The following is a 13,346-nucleotide window of genomic DNA, read 5'->3' as shown; positions in this document are numbered from 1 at the left end:
AAAAGGTCCCACCCCAATAAAAGTCATTTCAAAAATAAGAAGTAATTGTTTAGATGAAAATAAATCCTCATATTAAGAAGTAAGGTATCATGACATCCCCCAAAGAACACAGTAATTCTCCAGCAATAAATCCTAAGCAAAAAGAAACCCTAAAAAATGCCGGATAAAGAATTCAAAATAGTGATTTTAAAGAAGTTCAGTGAGATGCAAGAGAAATCTGAAAACCATTACAAAGAAATCAGAAAATCAATTCAAAATATGAACAAGAAATTTAGCAAAGGGATAGATATCTTAAAAAACAAACAAAACTCCTGGAAATGAAAAATTCATTGAAGTAATTACAAAATACTTCTAAAAGCTTTGACAACAGACTAGACCAGGTAGGAGAAAGAGACACTGAACTTAAAGACAGGTCTTTTGAATTAATCCAGTCAAAGAAAAATAAATAAAACAGTACTTCAAAGAATTTTTTTAAAAACCTTCAAAAAGTATGAGACTACATAAAGTGACTAACTTACAATTCTTTGGTATTCCTGAGGGATTTAAAAAAAAAGCAAAAAGTTTAGAAAAACTACTTAAGGAAACAATTGATGAAAATTTCCCTAGTCTAGCATGAGATTTAAACATTCAGGTACAGGATGCCCAAAGATCAAGCAAAATAAGTTGCAAAACAGACTTTGCCAGGACATACAGGCATCAGACTGTCTAAGTCAATGTGAAGAAAAAAATTCTAAAATTGCAAAAGTGTCTAGTTAGTCTAGTTACTTACAAAGGAAACCCATCAAACTAACAGCAGATTTCTCATTAGAAACCTTCCAAACCAGAAGAGAATCATATGCTATTTTCAAAGTGCTAAAAGAAAAAAGATAAACAAAACAAAACTATCAGTCACGAATTTTATATCCAGCTAAAACAAGCTTCACAAATGAAGGAGAAAGAAGGTCATTCCCAGATAAGCGAACACTGACAGAATTCATAACCATTAGAGTGGACCTACAAGAAATGCTAACGGAGTCCAATATATTGAAACAAAAAGGTGATATTTGCCATTATAAAAATACGCAAAAGGGAAAACTCTCAGGTCTTATACAACAATTACAAAGCACAGGAGGAAGACAAAGGAATCAAATGGCACCATGAGAGAACTCCACCAAACCACTAAGCAAACAGAGAAAAAAAAAAAATAGAATTTACCAGACAACTAGATAACAATGAACAATATGACAGGAATAAAACTTCACCTATCAATATTAATGTTGAATGCAAATGGATCAAATGCTCCACTTAAAAGATATATATTGGCAGAATGAATTTAAAAAACACGATCGAACTATATACTATTTACAAGAAACTCATCTTATTGGTAAAAATATAGAAACATTGAAAGTGGAGGGATGGAAAAATACATTCAATACATATGGAAACCAAAACTGAGCAGGAGTAACTATACTTATACAGATAAAACAGACTTGCAATCCAAAACAGTAAAAAACAAACAAACAAACAAACAAACTATACTTATACAGATAAAACAGACTTTCAATCCAAAATAGTAAAATGCAAACAAACAAAAAAGAAAGTCATTAGAAAATTATGAAGGATATATTAAATAAGAGAATAAAATAATCCTAAATATGTATGCTTCAAACACCATAGCACCCAGATTCATAAAACAAATATTACTAGACCTAAAGAACAAGGTACAATAATAGTGGGGGAATTTAATACCTCACTGACAGCACTAGACAGATCATTGAGACAGAAAATCAACAAACACTCTACTTAAATTAGACTTTTGACCAAATTGACCTAATAGATATATACAGAATGTTTTCCCCGAATATAGAATATACATTTTTCTCATTGGCACATGGAACATTCCATATGTTAAGACAGACCATATATTAAGCCACAAAAGTCTCCATAAATTGAAAAAAAATTAAAATCATATCAAGTATCTTCCCAAACAACAGCAGAATAAAACTAGAAATCAATACCAAGAGGAACTCTAGAAATTATATGAATACATGAAAGTTAAGCAACATACTCCTGAAGGAACTTTGTGTCAATGATGAAATTAAGACAGAAATTAAAAAGAAATTTTGAAATGAATGAAAATGGAGACACACAACATATCAATATCTCTAGGATACAGCAAAAGCAGTACTAAGATGCAAGTTTATAATGTCAAATGTCTACATAAAAATAGAAAGATTACAAATTAACAACCTAATGTTGAACTTCAAGGAACTGGAAAACTAACACCAAACCAAACCTAAAGCTAGCAGAAGAAGAGAAATCACAAAGAAAAGAGCAGAACTAAATGAAATTGAGACAAAAATTACAAAGGATAAAAAACCAAAACAGAAGTTGGTTCTTTGAAAAGATAAACAAAATTGATATACCACTAGCTAGACTAACCAAGAAGAGAGAAGATCCAGATTAACATAATCAGAAATGAAAAAAGAGACGTTACAACTAATACCCCAGAAATACAAAATATTATCAGTGACTACTATGCACAACTACATGCTCATAAACCAGAAAATCTAGAGAAAATGGATAAATTCCTGGAAACATGTAACCTCCCAAGATTGAACCAGGAAATAATACAAATTCTATACAGACCAATAATGAGTAGTGAGATTGACTTAGTAAGAAAAAAAAATCTCCCAACAAAAAAGAAGCCCCGAACCAGACAGATTCACAATCAAATTCTATTATGCATATAAGAAGAATTGGTACCAATCCTGCTGAAATTTTCCCCAAAAAATACATAAGAAGGGAATTTTCTCTAACTCATTCTATGAAGCCAGTATCATCCTGACACCAAAGCCAGGCAAGGATACAACAGAAAACGAAAATTATAGACCAATATCTCCTATGAACACAGATGCAAAAATCCTCAACAAAATACTAGCAAACTGAATCCAACAGCACATCAAAAGATAATACACCATGGTCAGGCAGGGTTTATTCCAGGGATGCAAGAATGGTTCGACATACACAAATCAATAAATGTGATTCATCTCATAAACAGAATTAAGGACAAAAAGCATATGATCACCTCAATAGATGCAGAAAAAGCATTTGATAAAATTTGGTATCATTTTGACACCAAATTTCATGACTAAACTAGGCAGAGAAGGAACATTCCTCAAAGTAATAAAGTCCATATTATGACAAACCCACAGCTAACATCATAATTAACAGGGAAAGGTTGAAAGCATTCCCCCTAAGAACTGTAACAAGACAAGCATGCCCACTTTTACCACTCCTATTTAACATAGTACTAGAAGTCTGAGCCAGAGCACTCAGGCAAGAGAAAAAAAATAAAAGACATTCAAATAAGAAAAGAGGAAGTGAAGTTATCTCTTTTTGCTGATGATATAATCTTATATCTAAAAAACCTTAAGACTTTACTAAAAATCTCTTAGATTTGATAAATGAATTCAGTAAAGTTTCAGGATAAAAAGTCAATGTACAAAAATCTATACACATTTCTACACACCAATAATAAGTAGGATTTCTATACACCAATAATGATCAACCTGAGAAACCAAATGGGCAATTCCATTTTCAATAATTATTAAATAAAAAACAAAAACAAGGAATATATTTAACCAGGGAGGCAAATGATCTCTACAAGGAAATCTACTGATGAAAGAAACTGTGGATGACACAAGCAAATGGAGAAACATCCCATGCTCATAGATTGGAAGAATTAACATTGTTAAAATATCCAAACTGCAGAGAGCAATCTACAGATTCAATGCAATCCATGTTAAAATACCAACATAATTTTCACAGAATTACTAAAAGATAGTCTCACATTCATATAGAACCAAAAAAGAGCTTGAATAAAATCAAAGCAATCCTGAGCAAAAAGAACAAAGCTGGAGGCATCACATACCTGACTTAAATTATACTACATTGTTACAGTAATCAAAATGGCATGGTACGGGTATAAAAACAAACACACGGATTAATGGAACAGAATCAAGAACCTAGAAATAAACGCACATATCTAGAGCCAACTAATCTTTGACAAAGTTGACAAGAATGCACACTGGGAAAAGATACCCTTTTTGATAGATAGTCCTGGGAAAATTGGATTGCTATATGCAGAAGAATGAAACCAGACCTCTATCACCGCACACAAAAATCAACTCAAGATGGATCAAAGGTTCCAATGTAAGACCTGAAACTATAAAAACAATAGAAGAAAACCAAGGAAAGAGTCTTCTGGACATTGGTCTCGGCAAAGAATTTATGACTAAGACCTAAGAAGTACAAGTAACTAAAACAGAAATAGGCAAACTGGACTTAATTAAACTAAAAAGCTTCTGCACAGCAGAATAAATATTCAACAAGTGAACAGACGACCTGTAGAATGGCAGGAAATATTTGCAAATTATGTATCCAACAGGGGACGGTTATCCAGAATTTACAAGGAACCCCAAAAACTCAACAACAACAATAAAAATAACCCCATTAAAAGGTGGACAGAGGACGAGAATAGGCATTTTTCAAAAGAAGACATAGAAATGACGAATAAGCATATGAAACAAATGCTTAATATAACTAATCATCAAAGAAATGCTAATTAAAATCACAATGAGATACTATCTTACATCAGTCAGAATGGCTATCATTAAAAAGTCAAAAATAAAAGATATCAGCAAAGATGCAGAGAAAAAAATGCTTATACAAAGCTGGTGGAAATGTAAATTAGTAAAATCTCTACAGAAAACATTTTGGAGATTTCTCAGAGAATTAAAAATAGAACTACCATTCAGTCCAGCAATCCTACTAGGTATCTACCCAAAGGAAAGAAATCATTACATGAAAAAGATACCAACCCTCACATGTTTATTGCAGTACTATTCGCACTAGTAAAGATACGGAATCAACCTGAGTGTCCATCAACAGATGATTGGATTAAAATGTGGTGTACAGCTTTCCAACTTGGACCCGGCAGAATGGCTCCCGCAAAGAAAGGTGGCGAGAAGAAAAAGGGCCGTTCTGCCATCAACGAGGTGGTGACCCGAGAATACACCATCAACATTCACAAGCGCATCCATGGAGTGGGCTTCAAGAAGCGTGCCCCTCGGGCACTCAAAGTGATTCGGAAATTTACCATGAAGGAGATGGGAACTCCAGATGTGCGCATCGATACCAGGCTCAACAAAGCTGTCTGGGCCAAAGGAATAAGGAATGTCCCATACCGAATCCGTGTGCGGCTGTCCAGAAAACGGAATGAGGATGAAGATTCACCAAATTATCTCTGTACTTTGGTTTCCTATGTACCTGTTACCACTTTCAAAAATCTACAGACAGTCAGTGTGGATGAGAACTAATCGCTGATCGTCAAATACATGTAAAATTGAAAAAAAAAATGTGGTGTACATATTTACAATGAAATACTATTTAGTCATAAAAAAGAATGAAATCGGCCGGGCGCGGTGGCTCAAGCCTGTAATCCCAGCACTTTGGGAGGCCGAGACGGGCGGATCACGAGGTCAGGAGATCGAGACCATCCTGGCTAACACGGTGAAACCCCGTCTCTACTAAAAATACAAAAACTAGCCGGGCGAGGTTGCGGGCGCCTGTAGTCCCAGCTACTCGGGAGGCTGAGGCAGGAGAATGGCGTAAACCCGGCAGGCGGAGCTTGCAGTGAGCTGAGATCCGGCCACTGCACTCCAGTCCGGGCGACAGAGCGAGACTCCGCCTCAAAAAAAAAAAAAAAAAAAGAAATCATATCTTCTGTTGCAACATGGATGGAACCAGAGGCCATTATCTTAAGTGAGGCAACTCAGAAACAAGTGGGAGCTAAATAATGTGTACACATGGACATAGAGTGTGCAATGATAGAAAGTAGAGACTCAGAAGAGCAGGAGGCCAAAATGGGGAAGGATGATTAAAAATTGCTTAATGGGTACAATGTACATTATTGGTGACATCACCACTGAACAAATATACACATGTAACAAAACTGCACTTATGCCCATTAAATTTACACACACAAAAAGTGTATTCCAGATAAATAAAAGTAAATGCATAACTAGACACATTATGTGGAAATAGCAAAACACAGAGATGTTGTTAAAATCTACCAAGGAGAAAATAGAGATTACAATTAAACTTATTATTACCAGTAGATGCCAGAAGAAATAAAATTATGTCTTTAAAATTCTTAGGGAAATACCTATCTATCCAGAGTTTCATTTCTAGCTAAAGCACATTCAAGGATGAAGGTAGAATAAATACATTTTCCCACAGACCCTTCCTAAAAACAAACAAACAAACATAAAAATAATTTTTATAATAAGGAAACGGAAACACACCCAGAAGGAAGAAAGAGATAAAAGAAAAAGGCATATATAAATTGATTTTTTAAACTAGTAATTTAACTACTTACTGTTAAAATAACTATTTGTGTGTTGAGTTTCACCTCAAAAGAGGTGAAAGTAAAAATCTAGGAAATAATAAGTATACAGAAAAAAAGTGCCAATGAATTCTAAAATCCCTGTTCTATTCATACAAGGAAATAAATTGAAAATTTGTTAGAAAATTTTAATTCTTGAACATGATTCTTAAAAAATGAAGGATAACTACAAATAACAGAAAAAAATTCATAGCATTTGGATGAGTAGAGGGAAAAAATGAAATATATAAATTTAAAAATCCAAGGAAAGGTAGAAAGGGGTACAAAGTGTAGTGAAGAGAAACAAAATATTCTGATAAAAATAAGTTCAGAAATAGCAATTATTACAATAAATGTAAACACCTAATAAATAACAGAGACATAAGATTGAATGATAAAATCCAATTATATGCACCTTATGCAAGTCACTTCTAAAACAAAGCAACTTAGAAAAAATCCGAAGATTAAAATTACTACCTGAAAGAAAGCTGAAGTAGCAACATTAATATTATTAATATTAGATGGAATATATTTTAAGGTAAAATTAATTGAACAAGAAACATTACATAAAAACAACTGGGATGCTTCAAAGAATATCTAAATCATGAACATCTACGCATAAAATATATAAAACAACAAATGCATATTTTCACATATACGTTACCATAATAGCACATTTAAATACTTTTCTTTCAGTAATTGATAGATAATGAGTAGGACTGCAGAAGATTTGAATAAGGTAAGTAGGTAATTTGATTTCAAACAAATATACATAAGCTGTGTATCTATATAAATATACATTTAGATACATATATTTATATTTATATGAATTATATATGTGTGTAGATACCCTGCACCCAACAAATAGAATGTAGATATACTGCTGCTCCAGTACAAATGGAACATTTTCATATATTCATAATCTACTAAGCCACAAAGGAAGTCCCATCAATTTGAAGGAATCAAATTTATACAGACTGTAATCTCTAATTACAATGCAATTAAATTAGGAAACAATAGTAAAAGATTGATTTTTAAAATATGTACACACATATTACGCTGAGCCAAACACACAATAACAAAGAACTCATACCAAACAACCACATAAAAAAAGTACAAAATTTATGAGAATCATCCAAAATATTTTAGGTGAATCTTAGCCTTCAGTTTATTCTGTAACAAGAAATACTTATGTAAAAGACCTATTGTAGTAGGCAGTGCTATACAAAAAATATTTCCAGTTCTTCTGGCCATATGGTACCATAGCATATCCCTGTTCCCTTGAGGTTAGTTGTAACCATGTCATTCGTTTTGGTAAATGAAATGTGAGTGGAGGAAACTCTTGCCACTTTTAGGCAGGAGCTTTCTGAGCTACAATACAGTTGGCCAGATCACTTTTTTTCCCCTTAGCACTGTCAGAAGCATGGAGATGGAGCCTCTCTTAGCCTACGCACAGGAGCAAAGATGAACCCTGAGTCTGTATCACCCTTCTGCCTGTCCACATGTGCAGTGTAGCAGCATCAAAGGGACTGATGTCACCACCTCATTTTCAAGTTAGGCTTCCACAGTAATTCTCTGGATTTCTATCTTCTAAAAGCTGAATTAGTTTAGATTTTCTTCTTCCAATAGGCATCTGCCATTTGTTGGCCTAATCACCAAACATGTAAAAATAATTTTTATAAGGAAACAGACCCAGAGGTAAGAGAGATATAAGAAAAAATGCAGGTATAAATTGATTTTTAAGCTAGTAATTTAACTATTTACTGATTTTTGTTTGTTTGTTTGTTATTTTTTCTATCTCCAGTCTTCTAGTAGTATCAGAGCTTTCAGACACGGTTTCCATGTACTAATACAAATTGCTTATAAATACCATCAAGTAAAGCCCAGAGTCTGAAAACAGAGGCTTTCAGCTGGTTATAAATCTGGAAAACGGTACTCTGTCTTAATTCTCTCTTATCCTACCAATTTGACCTTCCCTTAGTTACCAGAACCTTTAATCTTTGAACGTTTTGCATTTTGATTTGAAGACAACGACAGCTTTCATAAAGTATTCTATGACAATTGACACATATCTTTTTTTCTGAAAATAAACAAAAAAATTCCTGAAGATTAAAAAAAAAAAAACATATCTGTAATCACAATGACCCAATCCTTCTCTGACAGGATTATAATCATTGTTTCTGTGAAGGATCCAGGATGAGATATTGTAGTTGAAACACAGATGACCCCTCTATAATATCATTGTTACTCTTTTCTGAAAATTCATTATGTGCACAGACCATGAATATGAACTAGTTGAAGGTTTGTTTTGAATAAACTTGCAGTAATTTCTCTGAAACTGACTTATAACTTTCAGAATGTGAGGATTTGGCGAAGAGAATGGTGTACTATTTTCTGTGGGCTGCCTTCCATTGCAATTTACTTAGATTCCAAGAGTCATGTCCTTGCACCTGTGTCAGATTCTGTTATGAGAACAAAAAGATCCACTATCAGGAGGGCTTGTTGCCCTGCCATGTCACACAGACTTCCAAATGATTTCTAGCTTTTGTTTTTAACACTTAGATGTGATGGCAATTTTTTTTTCAGAGGAGTTTTATAAAAGCTCTGTAAATTATCAAAGAAAACTAACTAACTAATTTTCAATTAAAGAAAAAAAAAATCGACCACATTGACTTTTATGATGAGAGAAACATTTGAGGAAAATGAGAAAATAAATAATTCTAAATCCCAATAGTTTCAAAAGCTTTAGAATAGATAGCCAACGCGATGGTAGGATAAATTACTATATTTTTCCAGCTAGATTCAAATTATACCAAATTCATTCTTCTCTGTAAAGTTAAATTTTGAAAAATAAAGGTGCTTTTATGTAAGATGTTATTTTTCAAAGTTTAAGTAATCTTGGGCACTTATTTTTAAGAAAAGCAAATCTTGTTCAAAAATGTCTATTTGCTTTGGGTAAAAAAGTTTCAGATTTTTAATAAAAGTCCCTGATGGTTTTTTTTTTTTTTAATTTTTGAACTTCAAAACATTTCCAAAACCAGTATTGGATCTGTTTGGGTTTGATATAGTTCGTGGCATTGTTTCTTTTACGTATTCTTAAAAGTGGTATTGACATTTGAAGAATCCAAATGGCTAGAAATGCAAAATAGGACAGTGATAATTTATGCTGTTTTAGTCATCTGCTCAGAAATGCACACTGAATGAATAGCCATTGTACTGTCAAAAATGTTGTACCAGCACTGGGAACTTTGTTGATCTTGGAAGCTTACTGTTTTCTAATCTGTGCTTGGTGACCTTTAAAGTTCCAGTAATATTTGCCTGTTAATGAATCAGACTTTGTTCAAGGCATTCCATTGACTGATTTTGCATTAGTCAATAGTTTTTATTTAAAAGCCACAAGGACCAGAGCAGAGTACTCTGCTTGGTGCTGCTTAAGACCTAAAAAGAGATACTACAGTTTAGGAGCTTGGACTCTGAAATCAGACTGCTTAGCTTCAAAACCTGGCTCTGCCACTTATGGCTGGGTAACTGTGGGCAAATTGACCTCTCTGTGCCTCAGTTTTCTCATTTATAAAATAAGTATCTCAAGGAGTTGTTTGATCATTAAATAACTTAATACATGTAAAGGGTTTAGAGCAATTCTTGGCATTTAGTAAGCACTAGATAGCTTCTAAGATAAATTATAGAAAGTTTCTTTCTAATGACAGTAGTACATATGTGAGCTATTCATAAAAACAAAACAAATTGACCACAGAGGAAAGGATATTGATTAAGAATTAGAGCTGAGTACTATATCCTAGTTTTCATCCCATGCGGACTGATAAATGAATTCACACTTGCCCTGATGCCTTACCTAACAGCTTGATGCGGAGAACCAAATGAGATAATGAATTCTCTTAAATGAGGAGATCCAAATGAGATAATGGATTCCTTCCTTCCTTCCTTCCTTCCTTCCTTCCTTCCTTCCTTCCTTCCTTCCTTCCTTCTTCTTTCTTTTCTTTTTTCCCTCTCTTCCTCCCTTCCTGCCTTTGTTCCTCTCTCTCTTTCTTTTAGAGATAAAGTATCACTATGTTTCCCAAGCTGGCCTTGAATTCCTGGGCTCTAGCAATCCTCCTTTCTCAGCCTCCTGAGTAGCTGGGACTACAGACACATGCCTCCGTGCCTGGTTGAAATAATGTTTACTTTCTACTCGAAGCCCTCCCAAAATTTTTAGCCAAATTGCTCCTTCTTGATCACTCCTTATGCTGTTTATTTATATTTTCATTATGATACATAACACTAGTTTTTGTGTTATAGTTAGTTGTTTATATGCTTCTTTCTTCAACTAGATAAGTTCTTGATGGTGGAGACACTGGTTTCTTACTCACTTCTTAAAACTCATCTAGCATCTGAAAATAATAGACATGTAATGAGTGTTTATTTAAAGGAGCTCTTACAGGTATAGCTTGACAAATCAACAGAATGATTATTATTACTATTATTATTATTGTAACTACCACCACATGTGACTTTATAGGGTATAATTATGTGGGTTTGGGCATGAATATGAGTAGTAGAGTTGGGTGGAGTTAGAATGGAGCAACTCACATAGGGATTTTTTAAAAATAAATTCTGACTTCTTGTATTTCTGTTTTCTCTTTCCATAATCTCCCTACATTAAAATATAACACATTAGGTGCAGCAAGTATTTTCCTGGCTATTAACAGGGTCAGATATAAAATAATTGATTATTATGGGATCTGCAAAAAGCCTCTAGTCTTCCCATGTTGTTACCTTATGATAAATTAGGTTTATGGAAATAGCTAATTATGTGTTTGTCTAAATTCCAGCTAGAACTTGGGGATTTATTTGTTGATTCATTTATCCTTTAAAATTTTTTGAGTATTTCTTTGCCATGTGCTAGACACTATGCTAGGCACTGCACATGGGCAATGGGACCTGCAGTGTTCAAGTCTATTCTGTATGTATAAACAGGAGTCTCCATGAAGATGCATAAGAATCACTCAAACACTGTGGTTCAAATCGACTTGAAAATACAGTTGGGGATCTTTGATCTTAGTTTAACACATTAGGTTATTTTCTTTTCTTGCAGTAATTGGATCTATAAACTTGAATTAATGTAGTACTCATATTAGGGTATGTCAGCTGTACTGATCGCAAAATTTAAACATATGAATCTTACTCTAGGAGAAATTTTACTCTGGCCCACTAGCAACTGCTAAGAACCATCATTTTCATGACTGAACTTGGACAGTAACATAACCTTGTAAGCTCATCTGTAAAACTGGGATAATAACAGGCTGTTTCTCAGTTTCCTTGCAGAATTATTTTTATATACTCAAGAAGAACCTATGGTGCTTTTGTGATTCTGTTGCTCGATCTATTTAATGTTCATAGACACTATTAGAAATATATGTGAAAAATACAAATTAAAATAAGTTCATATACTCTCTTAAAATTCACTAGAGTGATGGTAGTTCTGAAGTGTAATTAATAGAGAGAAATGTGCATATCTTTATCCAGTTTTGAATGTGTGATATGTGGATGTTTCACATTACCTTATGGTGTATCAAATGTATGCTTAAAGCACAAAGTTTTAAATGAGACATGCACTTTCATTTCTCATATCTTCTTTGTAAACCTCTGAAATCACCTACATATTTTATTTAAAATGAAAACACTACAATTGAGCAACTACAGCATGCAATCTCTTTCAAAACACAAAGCTTACTAATTTGCATCAAAATGAAAAATCAAGACTGCTTAATTAAAACCTTGACACCATCAACCTCTTTAATTATATGTTAAAGAGACTGGCAGCCTGGGGACACCAAGTTGAAATCAGTGTGCATTTTGAGTGTCTCTGGTTTGTGTACATGTGCAATTCACAAAAGGGAAAAAAAGAGGGGCATTAAGAGAAAGCAAAAACATTATTTAAATTTTCTTTGGACATAAATAATTTCACACTTTTAAAACAGGTAGGAAAAGGGCAAATTTGTCTTTTCAGAAGAATAATGCAGACTAGAATTGTTAAACAATGTTTCATCTCTTTTCTACGTCTAAATTTCAATGCATGCTTTCTTTTTAAAGAACAAAGATTTTTATGATAATTATCACTTAGAAAACAGGGTTCAAAAGCTTGACTACTGCTTGTTGGATGTATGTAGACCATATTGGGTAAATGAACGAGGAGAGGGCTGTCTGTTTCTCTCCTTCTTTAGAGTGTATATAAATTGTGCAGTAAAATGACTGCTTTTCTTTACATGTTAATTCTTGTTGTCTTCACTATTATGTGCCTATTCCCAATTTCTTTCTCTAGTGTGGGACCCAGCAGCTCTTTGTTCTCATTGTGTCTGTCGTCTCCCTTTCTTTGTGTTGCAGGGATACTGCTACCCGCATCTGCCACTGAGCATGCGGGAAAAATCCTTCAATAGATTCTTTACTTAGGACTTTCAGTAGTATAACTCCACTTTTCCAGGTTTTGGTAATAACCAAAAAAATCGTAAAGATAGACCGAAACTTGGAAAGGTGATGGGTGATACAGGTGGTTAGGTGGTGGGCTAGCAAGCTGGAATACCGGGAAGGTTAAGGGAGTCATCACACGCATTTATCTAATTTAGGGAAGGTCTCACCAAGCATGTTAAATGCAAAACATCCACCGTGCACACAGAAGCTGGAGATGCAGATTAACAATTGAGAAGATACAAGTGTTTCTGAGCAGGAAGACACAAAACCATATCTAAAACCAATAGATACAATGTATTAGCAGTTCCAGAGAAACGAGGTACATTGTCACAAAGATTGGTATGTAAAGTCCCTAGCAAGGACTTTCACTAGATAGTATATCATCTGAGGATGAGAACCAGTGGTGTAGATTTTTCTCATAATATAATCTCAGGTTTTCCTCTGATTGTGTTAA

The 13,346-nt window shown here is 33.9% G+C and overlaps 1 pseudogene across 1 annotated transcript; it reads left to right on the top strand.

The window, feature by feature from the left end:
* Positions 1-4,950: 4,950 nt before the first annotated feature.
* On the top strand, positions 4,951-5,360 carry LOC111521875 (annotated as a pseudogene). Its single transcript, XR_002725109.2, has one exon. The product of XR_002725109.2 is annotated as a 60S ribosomal protein L31 pseudogene (transcript).
* Positions 5,361-13,346: the final 7,986 nt, after the last annotated feature.

This window comes from Piliocolobus tephrosceles, chromosome X (genome assembly GCF_002776525.5).
Source record: "Piliocolobus tephrosceles isolate RC106 chromosome X, ASM277652v3, whole genome shotgun sequence".
Classification (NCBI taxonomy): domain Eukaryota; kingdom Metazoa; phylum Chordata; class Mammalia; order Primates; family Cercopithecidae; genus Piliocolobus; species Piliocolobus tephrosceles.
Note: the sequence above shows the minus strand (reverse complement) of the source record. Positions and strands in the feature narration are given on the sequence as shown.